Consider the following 19,345-nt stretch of genomic DNA (forward strand, 5'->3'; position numbering starts at 1 on the left):
AGATATAGATTGCTTTGAAACTATACTTATATGAGTTCAGTTAAATTTTCCATTTTTCCATAATAGTGCTTTGAGTCATATATTTATGATTTTTTTTTTTATCAACTTGCAGTTAATCTTCTATATTTAAATTTTAATGATAAAATTTTCTAAAATATACTAAACTGTTAACAAATTTAAAGTGTCATTTATTTTTTTAAAGTTAATTACCAATAGACGGTTTATGTGTACACTCTTGTACACGTTATACATTTATATTGACACACTTAATTTATTATTTAAAAATTATAAAAAATTAATTCAAAATTTATAATATTTTTTATTTTAAATATTTTATTTTTTATTTTTATAATTTTTATTATATTAGATGTATCAATATAAAAGTATACAATCATTCAAAAAAATATAAAAGTATACAAAAGTGTATAAACCATAGTTGCCAGGGTTTAGAGGCTAAAAACTCTATATTTAGAAAATATAAAATAATCCCCACAATATATATTTGTTTTTGTTTTGTGAGATATGGGGCCCTATCTTGATCTGAATATACTAAAACATTAAATTTAGTATTGTAATCTGACGATGCCCTAATAATAATAGCCTCTTACCCTTTATCTGGTGATGTTTTGGACTTTCTGGTATTAAACCTACCCACTCCAACCAAGTGATTATTATCTCTTTACAACTTTGACTATACCTACATACCCATCTAGCTAGCTTCTCTCTTCATACTCATCAACATTAATATTAATTTCAACATATATATCTTCATCATGATCCATCATGATTATATATCTATCTAGCTACTTATATGTTTTCATGCAGAAACTTCTCCAAATTATACCCTATATTGTCTCACCAACACATCTGGATGATCTTGCAAATCATTTAAGATCCAAGGCAAAGACTTATTCAAAAACAGGTATGTTTTCATTTATATCATTTGTTGATGTTGAAACATAATTTTGTTATAGAATAGTATTATTTTGCTTGGTGCAAAACCTAAGTATAATGAGAATAATATGCGAGGTTTCTTGTTTTCTTATGGTCAGAAGCTATCTTATTATAATAATTATATTATCATTTTTTACTTTTATTATTGTTTTGGTTAAGTTGAATTAGCTTCATTAAAACAAATTAGCAGGATCAAATAATTACTTTTGATATAGAACAACAAAAGAAGCACTGTGATCAGTTTGATTTTAGTACTATAAGTTATTTAATCACTTATTAGCTTTGATGCTTGTTCATCAAATAAAAATAGTTTAAGTACTGCTCTACCCTCTTGCTTTGATGTCTTAATTCTTCATGTGATTATATGATTGGATTTGGGGAGTTTCATAGATAATAAGCACTTTGACTTTCTGATACTTTTGGATAATTTTTTATTGATTATATTTAAAGTAGTCCTAACAATTAATAAATCCTTAACGTGTTCAATATTTTGGGATACTCTCCCAGCTCCATTTTAACTATCAAAACAAGAAGTTTCATATATCTATTCTATATGATTTTACCAATTTTTATAGTTGTCTATATATTAGAAGAAAGAAACAGTAGAACAGAGAGAAATATAGATGAAAAAGTCTACAATATTTCTATTTTCTAAGAGTTGGATAGCTTCCACTTTCATTGCATGTGTACATATATGGGCCGATTGGGCCCATGTATATAAATGGCCTTCTATTATAGTATATTTGGGTGAGATCCGGTAAAAAATTGTAATTGTATTTTTCCGGAATTTAAGGAAATGTTGGTTTTTAATAGTTACTTTAATCTCTCTCTCTTTTTTTTAATAAAAGGTTTTGTAAATACATGGTTTAATATATAAGCATATAGCTAGCTAGGGTACCAATTATTGGCCTTTTGGTATTGAATGATACCTCTATCTTTGAATAAGCTTGATTGATATATAGGGATCATATAATAAGAACAATAGATCATACATAGGCATCTTTTGATCAAGTATTATATATATCCAGGTCGGTAGTATATTATTAATTAAGAATACTGATAGTAAATGTTCTTAATTGGGAAAATCAGGGAATATTTTTGGTTTATAGGAATGATAATTGTAATAGTAATTAATATGTCTTTTACTTTGCTTATCATTTTTTTTAAAAAAATTTTGTAATCTATTACATTGTAATAATAGTTATTATATATTGTATAAGGTAAAACTCATTACAATAAAAAATCATTATAATGGTCATTACAATTACACTTTATTACAAAATTAATATACTATTATGATAAAAATATATATAATAAAGAAACTAAAAATTAATTTTACCTTTTATTTAAATAATTCATAATTATAAAAATAAAAGTAATAAAAATATGGTCAATATTTTATTCCATTATATTATCACACTAAATCAAACATAATTATTTTGATTACAGTCACTATAAATTTTTTTTATTTTTAATTACAACAAAATTTGTGATTAAAAGTAAAAAAGTTGTGACTATTAATTATAAATCATTATTCCTATGTTGTGACTAAAAAGTCCGTGGCTAAAAGTATTAGTCACAAAAATTATAATTTGTTGTGACTAAATGTGTTTTTAGTCACAATACTTGTGACTAAAACTAAATTAGTGATAACTTGTATCTAAATATTATATTTTACTCACAAGTAATTATTTATTGTGACTAAAAAGTAACATTTAGTCACAAAAAAAATTATGTTGTGACTAAAAAGTTGTCACTAAAGATAGTTGTTTTTTGTAGTACTCACATCAATAACAAACCAAACATTGTAATTAATTCTCATTACAATTTCTATTCCATTACATTGCCATTACTATATTACTTATTAAAGAGTATTGTTATTGGACATATTGGTGTCTAGCCACGTATCCTTGTGTAATTAGTTAGTGATATTTTTAAAAAATTATTATATTAAATATATATGGAACTCGATACTAATTTATTGCACCAATAGTACTAATATTGACATGCATGTAAATGATATTAGATATTAGTATTTATCTTTATTAAAATGATAGTTACACTTTTGGGGACACAAGACATTTGCCTTTTTAATTAATTTTAAGAGATATTAAAAAATTTATAATGTCATTCTAATGTTCACCAATCATATACGTACTATATAGCTTATTCCACCTACATTAATATGACAGATAGATATTCTTCTTCATCGTATAATTTTTCCATTTCATCCCATCTCTTTTCAGAATTTATCTTAAAAAAATTATCTGCTCAAACTGCACTTTTTCTTTCTGCATTTAATTAATAATAATCTAACATCAAAGTATGAGCTTAAATAATATTTGTAGAGATATATTTGGTGCTTTCTATAATAGTGATCAAAGTATTAGAATAGGATATGCGTAAGATGTATGAGATTATATTTCAAAATTAGTTGGCAATAAAAAAAGTACCTAACTCATGTATCTTATATATGATATTATCTTTCCCTAATGTAGGATTCTTTAACGCAGAGTAAATCATTATTTGTAATGATTTTTTCGTAGGCTGTTAGATCAGAGATGTAAAATAAAACCATTCCATGATGTACTGAAAGCTTTGTTTGATTTACGTTTGTTGAATAAGTAGAAATACTCTAAATTTATTTGATTTGTTGTACTTTTATTTTAAATTGTAAATCAACTTTTGATCCAATAATTACAATGACCAGAGTGAGTGACTACGAAACCATTGACAAAATCCACTCCCTATTTTTGTATACAGGTCGGTGACTAGTTAGGAACTTGTTGAGTAGTGATTGTTTGGATTATAAAAATAAAGTAATACATCCACTATTCCCGTTTTTTTTTTTTAATTCCAATAATAAAGAGTTTTAGAATAATTTGTGGTATAAATTTTCAGTTACAAATAAATATCTAAGTTTAATTTTTTTTGGAATTGGTACTTGAATGTTAAGTGTTAAGTAAATTGTCACGTGACAATCCCTGATTGGTCCAACAGTCATTAAATTTTTATTATTATTTTTTTTTAAAATTAGTTTAAATATAAGTACCAATAAGAAAATGAGACGTGGATAATAACTTAACATTTAACGGTTAGGTACTTACAGAGTTTCAGAAATATAATTTAGGTATTATTATCGCAAGAAATTAAACTTAGGTATTTATTTATAATCGAGAGTTAAATTTGAGTATTTATGCTGCAAATTACTCATAGTTTTAATATGTGATTAATTTATTTAGGTGCCGTTTGATAATACTTTTGTTTTCTAATTTTTTAATCACAAAATAAAAGTAAAATTTTTGTTTTTAAAAATTTTACTTTTGAAAAATAAAAATGCGTTCGGTAACCACTTTTATTTTTTAATTTTAAAAACAAAAAACAAAAGCGTGTTCTGTAAAATTCATTTTCATTTTCATTTTTTGATTTTATTTACGTCGGGTCTAGGTTCGGAGTCGGATTTGGGTTCAAGTCAGAGGTCGGGTTCAGCGCCAGGGCCGTGGGGGGATTTGGGTCCAAGTCTGATTGAAGTCTAAGATATTGATTAAGAAAAAAAAAACTGTTTAAAAAAATATTGAAAGTGATTTTTTTTTTGTTTTTAAAATTTTGATTCTCAATTAAAAAATTGAAAAATAAAAACAGTTTTATAGAACATGTTTTTGAAAAATATTTTTACTTTTTCAATTTTAAAAACAGAAACTGATTAAAAAAGTGTTACCAAACGACACCTTAGTATATTCTCGTCAATTTTTATATATTTTTTAATTAATGTAATTTTTTCGCACTCAACAAGTCAAAATTAAGAAAAATAAAACCAATATTATTTTTTCCTTTAGGTTATATATGTATCTTATTTGTAATAGCAAAATAGGATTCCCAACCTTTGTAGAGTTTTTTTCTTCAACCTTTTTTTTGTTGCAATTTTTTTTTTCCCAATTATACAAATAGTTACAAATATTTTTTTATGGTTACATTTTGCTTATTTTTTTAAATAATTAATTTATTTATACAACTATGAGTTACATATATAATTACAGCACGATAATCTATTTAACACTTTTATAGGCTACCTGAAATTCATTTAATTTGTTAGCATTTAACATACAAACATTTACTCTAAAAATACATATACATGTTTTCATAATTTATCTTATTTTTTGTTTTCACACTAACCAAATATTTAACTTTATGCTTGTATTATATCAACAAATTGCTTAAAAAATATATGAGTAGAATGTATCTGCAGAGGGTTATATATTTTGCAACAACTTTTATTCAGGGTAATTTTTTTGCAACCAAAAAAAAAAAAAAAATTGAGGGTAAAACACTATTTATTCTTTATTATATTATAAAGCTTATATCAGTTATTGAAACTATGTATAATTATATTGAAAAAAGAAAAAAACTAATAACCCTCATTATTATAAGTAACTTGCAAAGCAATAATACCATCATCTTCTTTTGTGGCATTAATAAATTCCTTCCATAAATAATTTGTAACTATACATGTATAGTGCTAAAAAAATAAAAAAATAGTATTCAGTAATTTTTCTTTATATATCACTTAGTTATTATTGTATTTACGAAGAATATATATTTAATTTGTATGTATTAATAGAAAAAATATATAATATATATAAAAGAATGTTCTGCAACACTCCAATTTATTTGGGTATCTTAATTTTTTTTTTTTTTTAGTTTAGCTGCCTGGTTGTTTATTATTAATTATATTATCTTCTCACCTTATTAATTAATTACAATATATATATAACTGGTAAGTACGTACGTTAAATAAAACTAGCTATTACGTGGTTTAATATTGTATATAAACAGATCATGTATAAACGTACGTTGAACTCTATTTCTTGTTGATATGTATACATAAAAAGCTGATAAGTTTTTACCCATCATATATGCATATGTCTATGTATATAATAACATAGATTTTGATCAAGCTTGCATGAAATTCATATTGTTGTGTTATGATTTCTAAATTAACAGATCTTACAAGCTTTGACATAACCGCTTTCTTTGAGATTTCCTACTAGTTTTCGTTAATAATACATATATACAGAAACAGTTTTGTTGTATATATTGATGATGCATATCTGTCTATACATGTATTTGAAATTTTCTTGAAATATTTTTAGCTATATATATTGTATATGACCTGCAAATATTTATTTGAAACTTCCACCAGCTTGTCATTAGATTGATATGTATTAAGTCTATATTTAATTTTACTGTGTATATATATATTAATTATAATTAGGCTTCAAAACTTATTTTGTGATTTTGGCACTGTAAACTATTTAAAAATCTTGAAATTTTGCGTGTAAATTATTTAAAAATCTTGAAATTTTGCGTGTAAATTATTTTGTTATACTAGCAAAACATTACGTGCGAGGCACGTATAATAAATTTTATGCTAGTTTTTTTTTTGGTGTTATTTGAAAGTGATACAATTAAAAATTAAAGAAAAAATATTATTAGTTATTAGGTGAGATTATTATTATGTGTGTTTAAATATTATAGTTTATAATATTGTCAATTAAAAGTGAATACCGAATGCAATATATTAGTGTTTAAGAAAGTTTGATGATTTAAATATGTTCTTAAGTTAATCCAAAAATAAATTAAAAATTGATGTTCCAATACTTAAAGAAACATTACTTAAATAGGTGTAAGATAAAAAGAAAATTAAAAATCAATCTCTAAATTGTTGATAATTGAAGATAACATTTGTCTAAAAATTTTAGATAAGAAAACTAATGATAGTCATTAGTAGATTTCAATCTTCATTTGCTTCGATAGAGACAATAAAGTAATTTTTGTATTTTGCACTTTTCATTCTAGCAGGGTCCGCATATATCTGGATTGTCCATTTTTCCGTTGATAAATTGAATATGGTAGTGTCCACAAAAAGTGAAAATCACGTTTAACAAAAAATGATAGTATTCTATAATAAAATACTATTAAATTATTTGAATTTAAATTATTTTAAAATACTATATTTTATTAAAATAAAACTCTATACGATTAAAATTTCATATTTATCTTTATTCAAAAAGAAAAAAAAATTGATAAAAAAAAAGAAAAAAAATGAAAAGTTTTTATTGTTATCTCTACAGCCTTTCTAGATGTGAATAATGATCTCTTCTTTCTTCCATATTCTTCTTTATTTTTTGTATATTGTGTTTGCAGCATATATGTAAATTACTACGTAACTTTAAAAAACTTTGCTCCTGGAAACTAATGCATATGCCGGGCACTTAGAATCATTTGTTAGCTGTAAACTTTGTTGGATTTTTTTCGCCATTGATGCTTGATTTTGTGAACTTTGATAAAAGTCACGCTTCTTTTTTATTATTATTATTACTTATATATTTTGTTATTAAGTTGTGAAGAAGAAAAAAAAGAAGTGAGGATTGGAATATTATGTGTGATCCCATGGGAATGTCCAAATCGTAATAGGAAAAGGAATACAATAAATAATTAAAGAAAACCCAATCGTAGATGTATAACAGCAAAAATCCAATCGTATTTTTTTTGATTTAATGAGATTTATTTTATTATATATAAATAAAAAGTGACCCATAAATTTTTCATAAACCATTTTATTTTTAATAATAAACCATTTTATTTTTAATATAAATAAAAAGTCACCCATGAATTTCTCATAAACCAAAAATTCTGTTTTATAGGCACACTTTATATAGAATAGATAAAATAAAAAGTAACTTATTCATATTTTAAAAATTTAAAAATAAGTTATTATGAAGTCTATTTTATAGGCATGTTAAATTATTATTTTGAAAATTATTTTTAATTACATAAAATTTATGTAATTTTCTAACTAACAACTAAATATACACTCATATAAATAATAGTTTCAAATAAATTTTCTTTACCTACCAAATAAAAACAAAAGTACTCTTACCAATATGTCCAAAAGACATCTCCAAACTTTTCCTAAGTAAGATATTGTAATTAAGATATTATTTATACATGTGGTAGATATAAATAATTACATAATTGTTATCTACAAGATATTAAAATATTTTATGAGTATATAATTAATTATCAGTTTCTATATATTTTAATTTATTAGATATTATAAAAAATTATTAACTATTTATTGATCGTTAACTCATTATAATAGTGTTGGACACAACAATACTAACATATCTTTATAACACGATCTAGGCAAAATGTATATTGAAAGCCCCTCGCAAGAGGGACATGATACATATATAAGTTTAAACATCTAGGGGTAGATATTTGATCTAATTCAATTAGTAATTAGATTTAAAAAATTATCATCTGATCCAATCTAATTAAGTTTCAAAATCTAATTCAATTAATAATTACATTTGATCGGTTGTTTAATTGGATTTCAATTCGACACTTGATTTTTAATTTTAACTTTTTTTTTAATAAAGAAAACCACATAAAAACTAAACTATACATGAGTTCTTAGGGTTTTGATGTCCGTCGTAAGCCATACCGAATAATTTTATTTTTATATTACCAATTACTTCAGTATAATGGTAAATACAGGTCTATCTCATGAGGACTATTGTCAAATTAATATTTAAAAATTAGTAACAAGAATAAAAAGTGAAAGTTTTTAATTATAAAGATTAAACAATAAATATGAAGTAAATAAAGATAGATATTACACTATTAAGAAATAGTTAAGAATTAATCTCCACCTTCAACAATCATTCAAGATCAATAATAAAAGCATTATTCTAATTTTTCAATTAAACTATTAACCCCGCAAAAAATGCTGAAGTAGTCACTTTTTTTTAATCTCCCTATTACAATTAATCAAGGCGAAGTGCTCAATAATTAAATCTTTTTACTAAGCAATAGATCCATAAAGTATGAAATCTATTTAACCTAAGAAAAACATTGATGTCTATGGAAATAAGTTAATCTAGGTAACAAATCAATAAAGCATATAATTCATGTAACCTGAGTTCTATTTTTCATCACAATCAATAATACATTTGACATTACTATTAATTGAAAATTATCACTCTACTTAGAATCCTAAACTATTAGGTGAGAATTAATTCTAAGATGATAATAGAACAATATACAAAACCTTAATTATTTATATGCCTAACAAGAATACACAATATTCATAGCAATCAAATAGAAAAATAAAAATAATTTAATATGAGAGAAATCAATAATAACATATTGAGATTTATGCCCTAAAATCAAGTGATTAATGGATAATATATTAGAGAATATATGAAATACAATTATAACATAAATGATACATTAATTATAATAGTATAATTATTAAATATCTGAAAATTTATTATTTATATGGAGAGTGTATAATCTTGTAAGGACATACAAGAGAATTACGATATAAATAAAATAAGTCGGAAGTGTATTAAAGTAATGGAACTCTTTAATATGGAACTGCTAAGTACGATTTACTATACACTATACTTCTATTGTGTGTAATTTTAATTCGGATCACATATGTGGATAGACATGTAGTAATAAATGTGTTGTGTATAATTCAATTATGCATGACTGGACCGATATGTAATAAACGTCTTTCATGAACGTGTCGTTTACCATGAAAGAATTATTCATATCACAATGATGATCATCAGTAGATCAACTTGAATCCTAAGTATACAACTCTTGTTTGTATTCATTGAGTTCTTTGATTCACTCGTTAATGTTTCTCAGAGAATATGATTCTTACAACTTCTATTTTTGGGAGCTTAATAACATGAGTGAGTGAGAACATGTTATACAATAGTGGAATTTAAGTTTTCTTAATAGATCGAATATTAGTTCTCTTATAGTGTTAATTTTGGGAGTGCTAACAATTGGATCCAAATTTATAATAAGTTATAGATTAATTGTTCACATTGAATTAATGGTACATAAGGAGTCAATAGATAATTAGATGGGCAAAATAGTAATTTTGACCTACTCTAATTATGCACTAATAATTGGAGGGTGAACTACTTATATTGATTATACAAGTAAGAATTCTTTAAATATAATTCTATATTGTCAAAGAGTGCACTTTCAATATTGATAGTGGAGTAATAATAGAATTAATAAATTAGATAATTCTATTAATGAGATCGATAATAATAAAGCATTTATTGGAGCTTTAAAATATAGGTCTATGGTCCCCGAGTCACCTTTATATAACACTGACAAAGGAAGATTTTATTTGATAAATGAATTTGAGTGAGAATTAATTTCTATGAGAAATAAATTCTTAAGGGCAAAATAGTAATTTATGAAATTATTATTTTTATAAAAATTATGAATTTTATAATTGATAGTATTTAACTATTTAGTTTTATTAGATAAAAATATATTAATTAGTTAAATATAATGTTATTCTTAAGTAATATTAAAAAGAGAGAAAATAATATTTATTTTACTCTTTATGAAATACGAGATTAATGAGAATTAATTAATTATTATTTATTGGAAGAATAAATAATAAATTTTATTTATGGTAAAATTAAAAAATTAATTTTAGACCTTAAAATATGGCTCACACGTGTAGGCATGGTCCACACGTGTAGAGTGACATATAAAGACCTGTGTTAATTTTATTTGATTATTTTATTAGTTAAAATAATTAAAAAAATAATTAATTATCTTTCATTGTTGAATTAAATATATTATTGGATAATTTATTTAACTAAAAAGATAATAAAATAAAGAATTTAATTGATTTTTGTTTTTTAATTATTATATATTTACAATTTAATTTAAATTCTAAATTCAAATCAAATTAGATATTTCTTTTCATATATTATTAAGTAGGTTTATTTATGATACTATATATATGATACATAGTATCATAAATAATATACTAGTACAAGATACAAGAGAAACAATACGATAATGAGAGAGAAAATAAGAATTAATTTTTTCACTCCTTCATTCTCTCTCTTCTATACGCCACACACACTCTCTCTCTCCACATCTCACACGCCTAACACCATTAAAGTGGTGTGAGATTATGATCAATCTCATCTCAATTACAGTATCTCATGAGTTAAAAATAACAAACACACAATTATAACTAATTAAGCTTCCTTAGTAGGGGACTTAGAAACAACTTCTTCTTCTTCTTCTTCCTTGATTTCTCCAATGCCCCTTGCTACTTTTTTGGTTCTCTCTGTAGCCAACTCATCTTCCTCCATTTTCTAAAAAAATAGCAACACTCCTTTCCACATTGGGTTATAGGAAGCTAAGACTGAATCCTTTGTTACTTTGCTAAACTTTGAAGAGAGACCTTTGAGCCATCGCTTTTATCATCTTTTTAGCATCCCACTACAAAAAATCTTACTTTTAGTCATAACAAAACTTGTAACTAAAAGTGAAAAAAATCGTGACTAATTATAAATCATGATTCCTATGTTGTGACTAAAAGACCCGTAAATAAAGTATTAGTCTTAAAAATTACAATTTGTTATGACTAAATGTAAGTCACAATACTTGTTGTGACTAAAACTAAATTAGTGACATCTTGTAACTAAATACTATGTTTTAGTCACAAGTAACATTTTTTTGTGACTAAAAGTCATATTTAGTCGCAAAAAAATTATATTGTGAATAAAAAGTTGTCACTAAAAGTAATAATTTTTTGTAGTGTCTATTTATTTTTCCTCCAAATCTTTCTTGGACTTCTTGGTAACCTCTTTTAAGGTTTATCCAAGTTCTTGATTCTTGAAGACTTTTTTTGAATCTCATGTGCATGCTTGGTTTTAAGATCCTCGATTTCTTTCTTTAATTTGTTTACATCTCCAACAATAAAACCCTTCTCATTAGCAAGAGCTTCACACCTCTTAAGAGATTTTTTTACCTCGAGTGTGAGACGAGTACTATTTTGTTGATGGGATTGAAAACTAAGGTTAGCCATTAGAATAACCTAAAGAAGAGATGTGTAATTCAATTAGAATAAAAAAGAGAGAGGAAGGGGTAAGAAGTGATAAAAGAAGGCTTATCGAGAACATCCGGTCTTCACTCCTGTTGAGGAGATCTGAGGAGAAGCCATAGATGATGAGATCCCAATAATCCTTTACATAATTCCTAAAATAGCAATTCGCTCAGGTAATAAAGCCAAAATAGGCTTTTGCACCTAAGACTTCAGCTTCACTGGGATGGAAAAGAATTAGGTCCAACAATTGAACCTCAAAAAAATTAGGATCGAAGGTAACTTTGTTTAGGTCACCAGCAATCCTTTTTTCCTTATCCTGATCTGCGACTTCAGAAATTTCAATAGGAGAAGTCTGAGGTTTGGAAGTAGGGATCTTCTCGGTAGCAGGAGGAGATGAAGTTGGGGATTTTGCCTTATTTTCACTCTTCCTTTTCCTTGGAGCTTTGGGTTGTTTCAAAGATCCATCATCATTTAAGGCAACTTGTTTGTTTCCTCTCTTCACTGGAAGAGTAAGACTATTAAGTGCCTCTTTGAAATCCACCTCAAGATCCATGTCTACAAAATAAAAATAGAAGGGCACAAATAAGACAAACTTATCAGGAAAGTATAGCATTAAGATTACGAGGACATATTCCCACATAGACTACACTCAGAGATGTTACACGAAGATAAGTTAGTTTGAAAATTACTAGATTCCCTAAAGCTAGTAATCATGTAAAGGTCAAAAGAGTTAAGAGGATATAAATCTGAATCCCAACTTGCGGCCCCAAGGCTATATGAGCTATATTGATTAGCAATGCCATAATACGAGTTGTTACTTGTTAATTGGACATGAAACTTGGGGTGCCAACTATCAAATCTATGAGCAATAGGATCAACATAGTTCTAGATAAAAAAAGTTATAGTGACTATCCTTAAATTTGACAAGGCAAGCCAGGTCTGTATTAAGGACAGTATGTGACCATCCATAAATATAATTGGTATTACCTTGGGGAGCCCCTTCAGGGGTCTTAACAACTTCATGAGTTATTGTGTTATAATTATACGCGGCTCGGGCGGTATAATCCTGATCTTCTTCCTCAGGAGGAATGGGAGAGTTCCAAGTCGCATATTTCCTGTTATCATCCATGGTTGGTTGTTATTTGTTGAGCAGACCACATTTTTTTAAAGTGTGGCTTGTATAAAAGAAAATCAACTTCACTCATTCCATAGGGAAAATTAACCAGTGTTGATGTCGCCTTTCAATGGTTTTGGTGGGAACAGGCCTTGGCAAGTGTAATGTCCCTGCTTCAAGCCTCCATTGGGCCCTTACACCCATGTAATGATGGCTCATATACACGAGTACGTCACTTCGGCTGCTTCATGGATTGACGATTGGCCCTACAAACCAACACAAGTATTTCCAGCGTGCTTTGTCCTCACTCGCACACTTATTGAGAAAAATTCTTAGGAGGTCACCCATCCTAAAATTACCCTAGGTTAAGCATGCTTAACCATGTAGTTCTTTCGTGATAGGCTACCAAAAAAACAAGATGCACCTTGTTGATATAGGTAGTACCAATCAATCCATTTAAGCCCTCTTCAACTTTGTAGTCCCATACCTACAAAGTCTCAGAATCATCCCACTTAACTTTCCCCATGCAGTGAAGGATTGCACAGCTTACCCGGTATTTCCCCTTACGAATCACAAGACTATTAACTGTCACAATCACCACCCTTACGGGGTTCGACGTCCTCGTTGACCACAGTTCTGGCTGGGTCAAGCCTATGATACCATTTGTAATGTCACCGTTCCAAGCCTCCATTGGGTCCTTACACCCACGAAATGCTGGTTCTTATACACGAGTACGGTCACTCTGGCTGCTTCATGGATTGATGATTGGCCCTACAAATCAACACAAGTATTTCTAGCGTGCTTTGTCCTCACTCGCACACCTCCTGGAAAGTTATGACAGTCAGTAGTCTCTTGATCCATAAGGGAAAATACCGGGTAAGCTGTGCAATCTCACACTGCCTAGCTAGGAAAGGTCTAGTGGGATGATTTCGAGACTATGCAGGTATGGGACTACACAGTTGAAGGGGGCTTAGATAGATTGATTGATACTACCTATATCAACAAGGTGCATCTTTTATTTTTGGTAGCACATCACGAAAGAACTCCACAGTTAAGAGTGCTTGACCTGGGGTAATTTCAAGATGGGTGCACCTCTTGGGAAGTTTTTCCAAGAAGTGTGTTAGTGAGGACAAAGCACGCTGGAGACACTCGTGTTGATTTGTAGGGCCAGTCATCAGTCTATGAAGCAGCTAGAGTGACATACTCATATATAAGAGCCATCATTCTGTGGGTATAAGGACCTAATGGAGGCTTGAAGTGGGGACGTTACAGCAAGAGTAGTGCTAAAAAAATATAAGGCATGTCAAAAAAGAATGGAACAAGGGATATGAAAATAACACGAAGCCAAAAGGTGTCTAGAACTTACAAATTTTTTGAAAGGAAGTATGGTTGATAGGGTGGAAGCCAATCGTTTATAAAAACTTTTCTTTAAACTCTTTTTTTGATGGGGGTCTGATAAGGATTTTGAAATCATCAGAGTATCCCCCGAGATAATAAAACCTCACAAGCAGTGCTTCCTCCCTAGGTTTCTTTTGATGCATATAAGAAAGTGATTTTGAAGGGAGAGGGACCTTACCATCCCATCATATGGTAAAGAGACCGCAGAGAGGCCATAATTCTATAACCATTCGGGATTAATTAAAAATGAGCAATCTCAACGTAATTGTAAAAATATTTATGTGGAAGAATTTCACTGACTTAGATATGTTCAATACTCCAAGCTCCCATAGTAATGCGAGGGGAACCGCTCGTACTACATTCGATTTCCCTATTAAAACGATTAGGGGGAAAGCAACTTTTCTCCTCTTTTTCAACAGACCAGCATACAAAGCCATTTCCTTGCTTTATGCCACACATAGTTAGAAAAGGTCTGATGCAATAGAGGTAATAGAAGATTCAAAAAATTTAGACTCGAATTGAACAATAACAGAGGGTAAAAATAAGGGCCTCACCAGTGGGTATTTAATCAGATCGTTTAATTCAAACAAAGTTGCATCTCGTAAGAAACTACATTTTCTTTCAATGATTTCATTAATAAAATGTCTATAGCGAGTCGACGTATCAGCTCGCTTAAGCTTGTCATTGTATGCCCTAATTTTTTTTCACTATTTTCCTCAAGTTTTATTTTGGACTTCTTGGTTTTTGGTTTAAAGGAAAAAATTGGTAAATAATGGATTTCGTGTTCTAAAAATTCTGGGGTTTCACAATCAAATTCAGGAAGAGGTCTTTTAACAGGAAAATATCTCGAAATTTTGGGAAGAGATTGTGGAATTGAAAATTCAAAAAGATCAGTAAAAAACCCTAAAAATATTTTGCCTACCAGTTTATTAAACCCAGTAAATCACCCAGATGTATAAAATAAGAAAAATGAAAAAAAAATGATAATTAAAGGAGGAAAAATTGAAAACTTACTAGGTCTTCGAATAAATGGCAGTCTGAAAGAGTTTCTCACTGGGAATTTTTGATACCAGGGGTCAGGTATGTAGCGATTTTGAGGTTGGGAAAAAATGGTTGCTGATTCTCGAAGAAAATAGGTAAGGGATAATAAGGGCATGCAATAAGAAAGAATGAAGGAAGATATTTTTTCTTCTCTACAAATTCTTGTTCAAGAAAGAATGAAGTAAAGAAAAGAATGAATGAGGTTTAAAAAATCTTCAAGGGACACCATTAGATCTTAATGATTATTAGCTTAACGGTGTTCAAACCTTGGGTCAGTTGAGGTGATGCTGTTTAAATGCTAATGTGACAAATTCTCGGTAATATAAAACCACCAAGATAAAAGTGTGTTCAATACACCTGAGATATTATGAGTTTACCCCCAAGTCATAATTAAATAGTCATTTCAATTTCAGAAATCACTTTTTAGGGAGAAATTATTATACCCATATTTTGAGCAATGAATATGGTCACAACACATGTACAAGTACCCAAAATTCAATAGGCTCGTATATTAAGGAGAAATAATGTGGTGTTTAACGTGTGTCGAATAATACTCATATGACACAAAATTTACAGTCTTTTCTTGTATCATAAAGGTAAGTCAAATGTGCTGGTCATTAAGTAGTGTGTAATCGAGGCCAAAGATCTATAATATAGTCTTCTCGGGAAATATTGGACAAACAAAATAAAGTTTAGCGAGAAGAGGAAGGCTAAGCTGGTTGCAAGATTGAATGTTTTCATCATGAGAAACACAAGAGATACAATTTGAAGAAGTTTGCCTAGAAGGATCAAACAAAAATTATTCAAAACCTCATTTAGGATATATCCTTTTGAGAATGTTCAATGAATCACTCTAATTATGAGAATCATCCTAATAGTATATGCCAATTCATATACGTTATTTGTGAGGAGGATAAATATCAAACAAAAAGATAGTTTGGTGAATAATGTTCGAAGATAAGATCAAAAGTGGTAGTTATTCGGTATTATTTAAATTTAAATAGTTATCATTATAATTTTGGCATGTTAATAACAAGAAATGTGGAAAATATCCATATTTCATGAATCATCATATAGATAGATTAGAAAAAATAGCAACTGGAGTAAATCTCTATAAATAGTGACAAAAGGAGAGGGTGAAATTCTTTCACGATTGAGAGGATTTATGCTAAGTTGTATCTTGTAATCAACAAACTCAAAAATAAGAGTGACTCGCGGAGTATGTATATTTTTACTACAAAACTACGTAATTTGTTGCCGTTATAAATGTATTATTAATTTCCTTAGAATAATTACTTTAGATCATTAATTATCAAGAGTCTCATTTATGTTAACGAAATTATGAGTTAGCAGTAACCAGGAGTGTTTATCAAAAATAGCCTTCTGACTCACAATATCCTCATCTTCCAAGATCTCCTTAAAGGGTATATTAGGAAGAACATTTCCACCAAGTGTCTTATGAAAGTAGACATAAGCAAAGCTTATGATATGATTGATTGGGAGTTTGTTGAAGACTTGCTCAATGGTAAATTCAATATATCCAAGAATTTTCCAAGCAAATCTCGAATCAGCAGATGATAGTTTATAGCTTGCCAAAGAGTTAAGTATTACAAGCTGGTTTGGAATAGAATAATAGTGCCAAAACATAGATTCATTCTTTGGCAAGCTATAAACTATCATCTGCTGATTCGAGATTTGCTTGGAAAATTCTTGGATATATTGATTCTACTAACTACCTCGTTTTTGAGTTGGAGAGTGAATCACATCCCCATCTTTTCTTTAGCTGTATTTTCACTAAAAAATGTATTGCTTGAGATCACTAAGTAGTTCAAGAGCTATGAATGGCCTAAAACTTATTGGAAGTACTCGATTGGGACCTTAAGATGGTAAAAAACTAGATTGATTTACTTACTATGGCTATAATGGTAGTTGTGGTGCACCTTGTTTGGTGCAACAAAAATCAGTGTCACTTTGAAGCGGCCTGTGTATCACCTTTATCCATTAGTCATCAAGTAAAGATGGTAGTTAAGGCTAGATTTCAGTTTATTAATGTATAAAAATTATCCAAAAGAGAAATGGTTGTCGTGGAGATGATGTCAGTTTATTTATTAGTAAATTCTTAAGTTGAATTTTCTCTCTCTTCTTTTTCTCTTTCGGTGTTCTCACCGGAGCTACGACAAAAGGTACAAATGTGGGTAGGAAACCTAAGGTAAAACAGAAGAAGATAGGACCGTCTTCTTCAAATCGAATCATCAAAACTAGGTCCATGGATGCTATTTTGGGTGTGAAGGAGCTGAAGGTTCTAGAAGTTGTCAAAATAGAGCAAAATTGGGGTGAGAAGGTCTTATCGCCTGAGAAAATAGAGGAGGAATTTAGGAGGTGAAGTGAAATTCGTCAAGATTTCTTTGATTGGTTCAGCATCTCCAATAGAGCCTCACAAGCTGTAAACATAGGGATTAAGACTACTCCTCCAATCTTGAGATCCAATGTTGTTCGAAATCTGGAGAGCAGGTTTGGAGATTCAGTTGTGGAAGAAGACAAAGCTAGATCTGCGAATGCCACACCGAAGTCTAAAGTGAAAATTAAATTTTGATAATATTATTGATGAGGTGAATTTTTGGCAACCATCGATAGTATGCCACATAGTTGTAGATAATCCTCCACTTAACATTCTAGACAGGTTCACTAGGAGAATATAGAAAGACTTGGTTAATAAAGTAGGTATGATTGCTTGAGGGATCTTCATCATTCAATTTCAGAATATGGAGAAAAGACATAGAGTCTTACATGGAGGATATGTATTCTTTGATCGAAAACCAATGGTCATGAAACCATGGAATTCGAGAGACGATTTCACCAAGACAGAGATTACAACTGTATCTACTTGGTTTCAGTTGAAGGGCCTAGATATCAAATATTTGGGGGGGAAATCTTTATTCAAGATTGTTGAGAAGATAGGCAATCCACTTCAAGTTGATGAGATATAACTTACTGTACCCTCGAATTCTCATTGAGGTAAGTTTGGCTCAAGACTTTTCTGACAAAATCTCATTTATTGATGAATATGATAATGGCATAGAATTAGATGTGAAATATGAATGGTTGCCTCTTGTTTGCTATAATTGCTTAGGAATAGGGGCCATGAAACCAAAATGTGTAGGAAGAAGGAGCCATCGAAAGAACTAGAGAAGAACATATGGGCTCCAAAGAAGAAGCCTAGTAAAGAACCTGCCATTGATGAGCAAGGTTTTCAATAGGTGGTGAAGGGGAAAAAAGCGGTATCAAATGAGCCACTCATAGAAATAAAAGTGAATAATATGTTTGATGCTCTTGATGATGAGCAAGGAGAAGATAGAGACAGAGAAGTTAACATAGGTAGGGGGAGATCCCTCAACCTTTAATATATAAAATTCTTTGTTGGAATGTAAGGGGAATTAACAGCCAATAAAAATATAATGATTAATTAAATAAAGAGATTGATTTATTCTAAGAAGGTTGGCGTGGTTAGTCTCCTTGAAACTAAGGTGAAGAATAAAAATATGGGGGCAGTTCATACAAGTTTATTTTTGGGTTGGTGCTTTACGAATAACAATCCATGGCTTGACAAGGGGAGAATAGTGATTGCTTGGCAACCAAATATGTACTCTATTGACATTAGAGTGTGTACTAGCCAACTCAGTCACTGTTTTTCATAGTCAAGACATCAACAAGGTGAGTTCTATATCACCTTTCTGTATGGATTTAACGAAGAAAAAAAAAGAAGTTAGCTGTGGCATGAATTGAAGGATATCTCTACTCAAGTGGAAATTGGATAGTCCTATGTGATTTAAATGATATCTTAAATTCTAATGAAAGGGGTGGGGAAGCACTCAAATAAACAACCATCTCTA

The sequence above is a fragment of the Cannabis sativa genome, chromosome 4, assembly GCF_029168945.1.
Source record: "Cannabis sativa cultivar Pink pepper isolate KNU-18-1 chromosome 4, ASM2916894v1, whole genome shotgun sequence".
NCBI lineage: Eukaryota > Viridiplantae > Streptophyta > Magnoliopsida > Rosales > Cannabaceae > Cannabis > Cannabis sativa.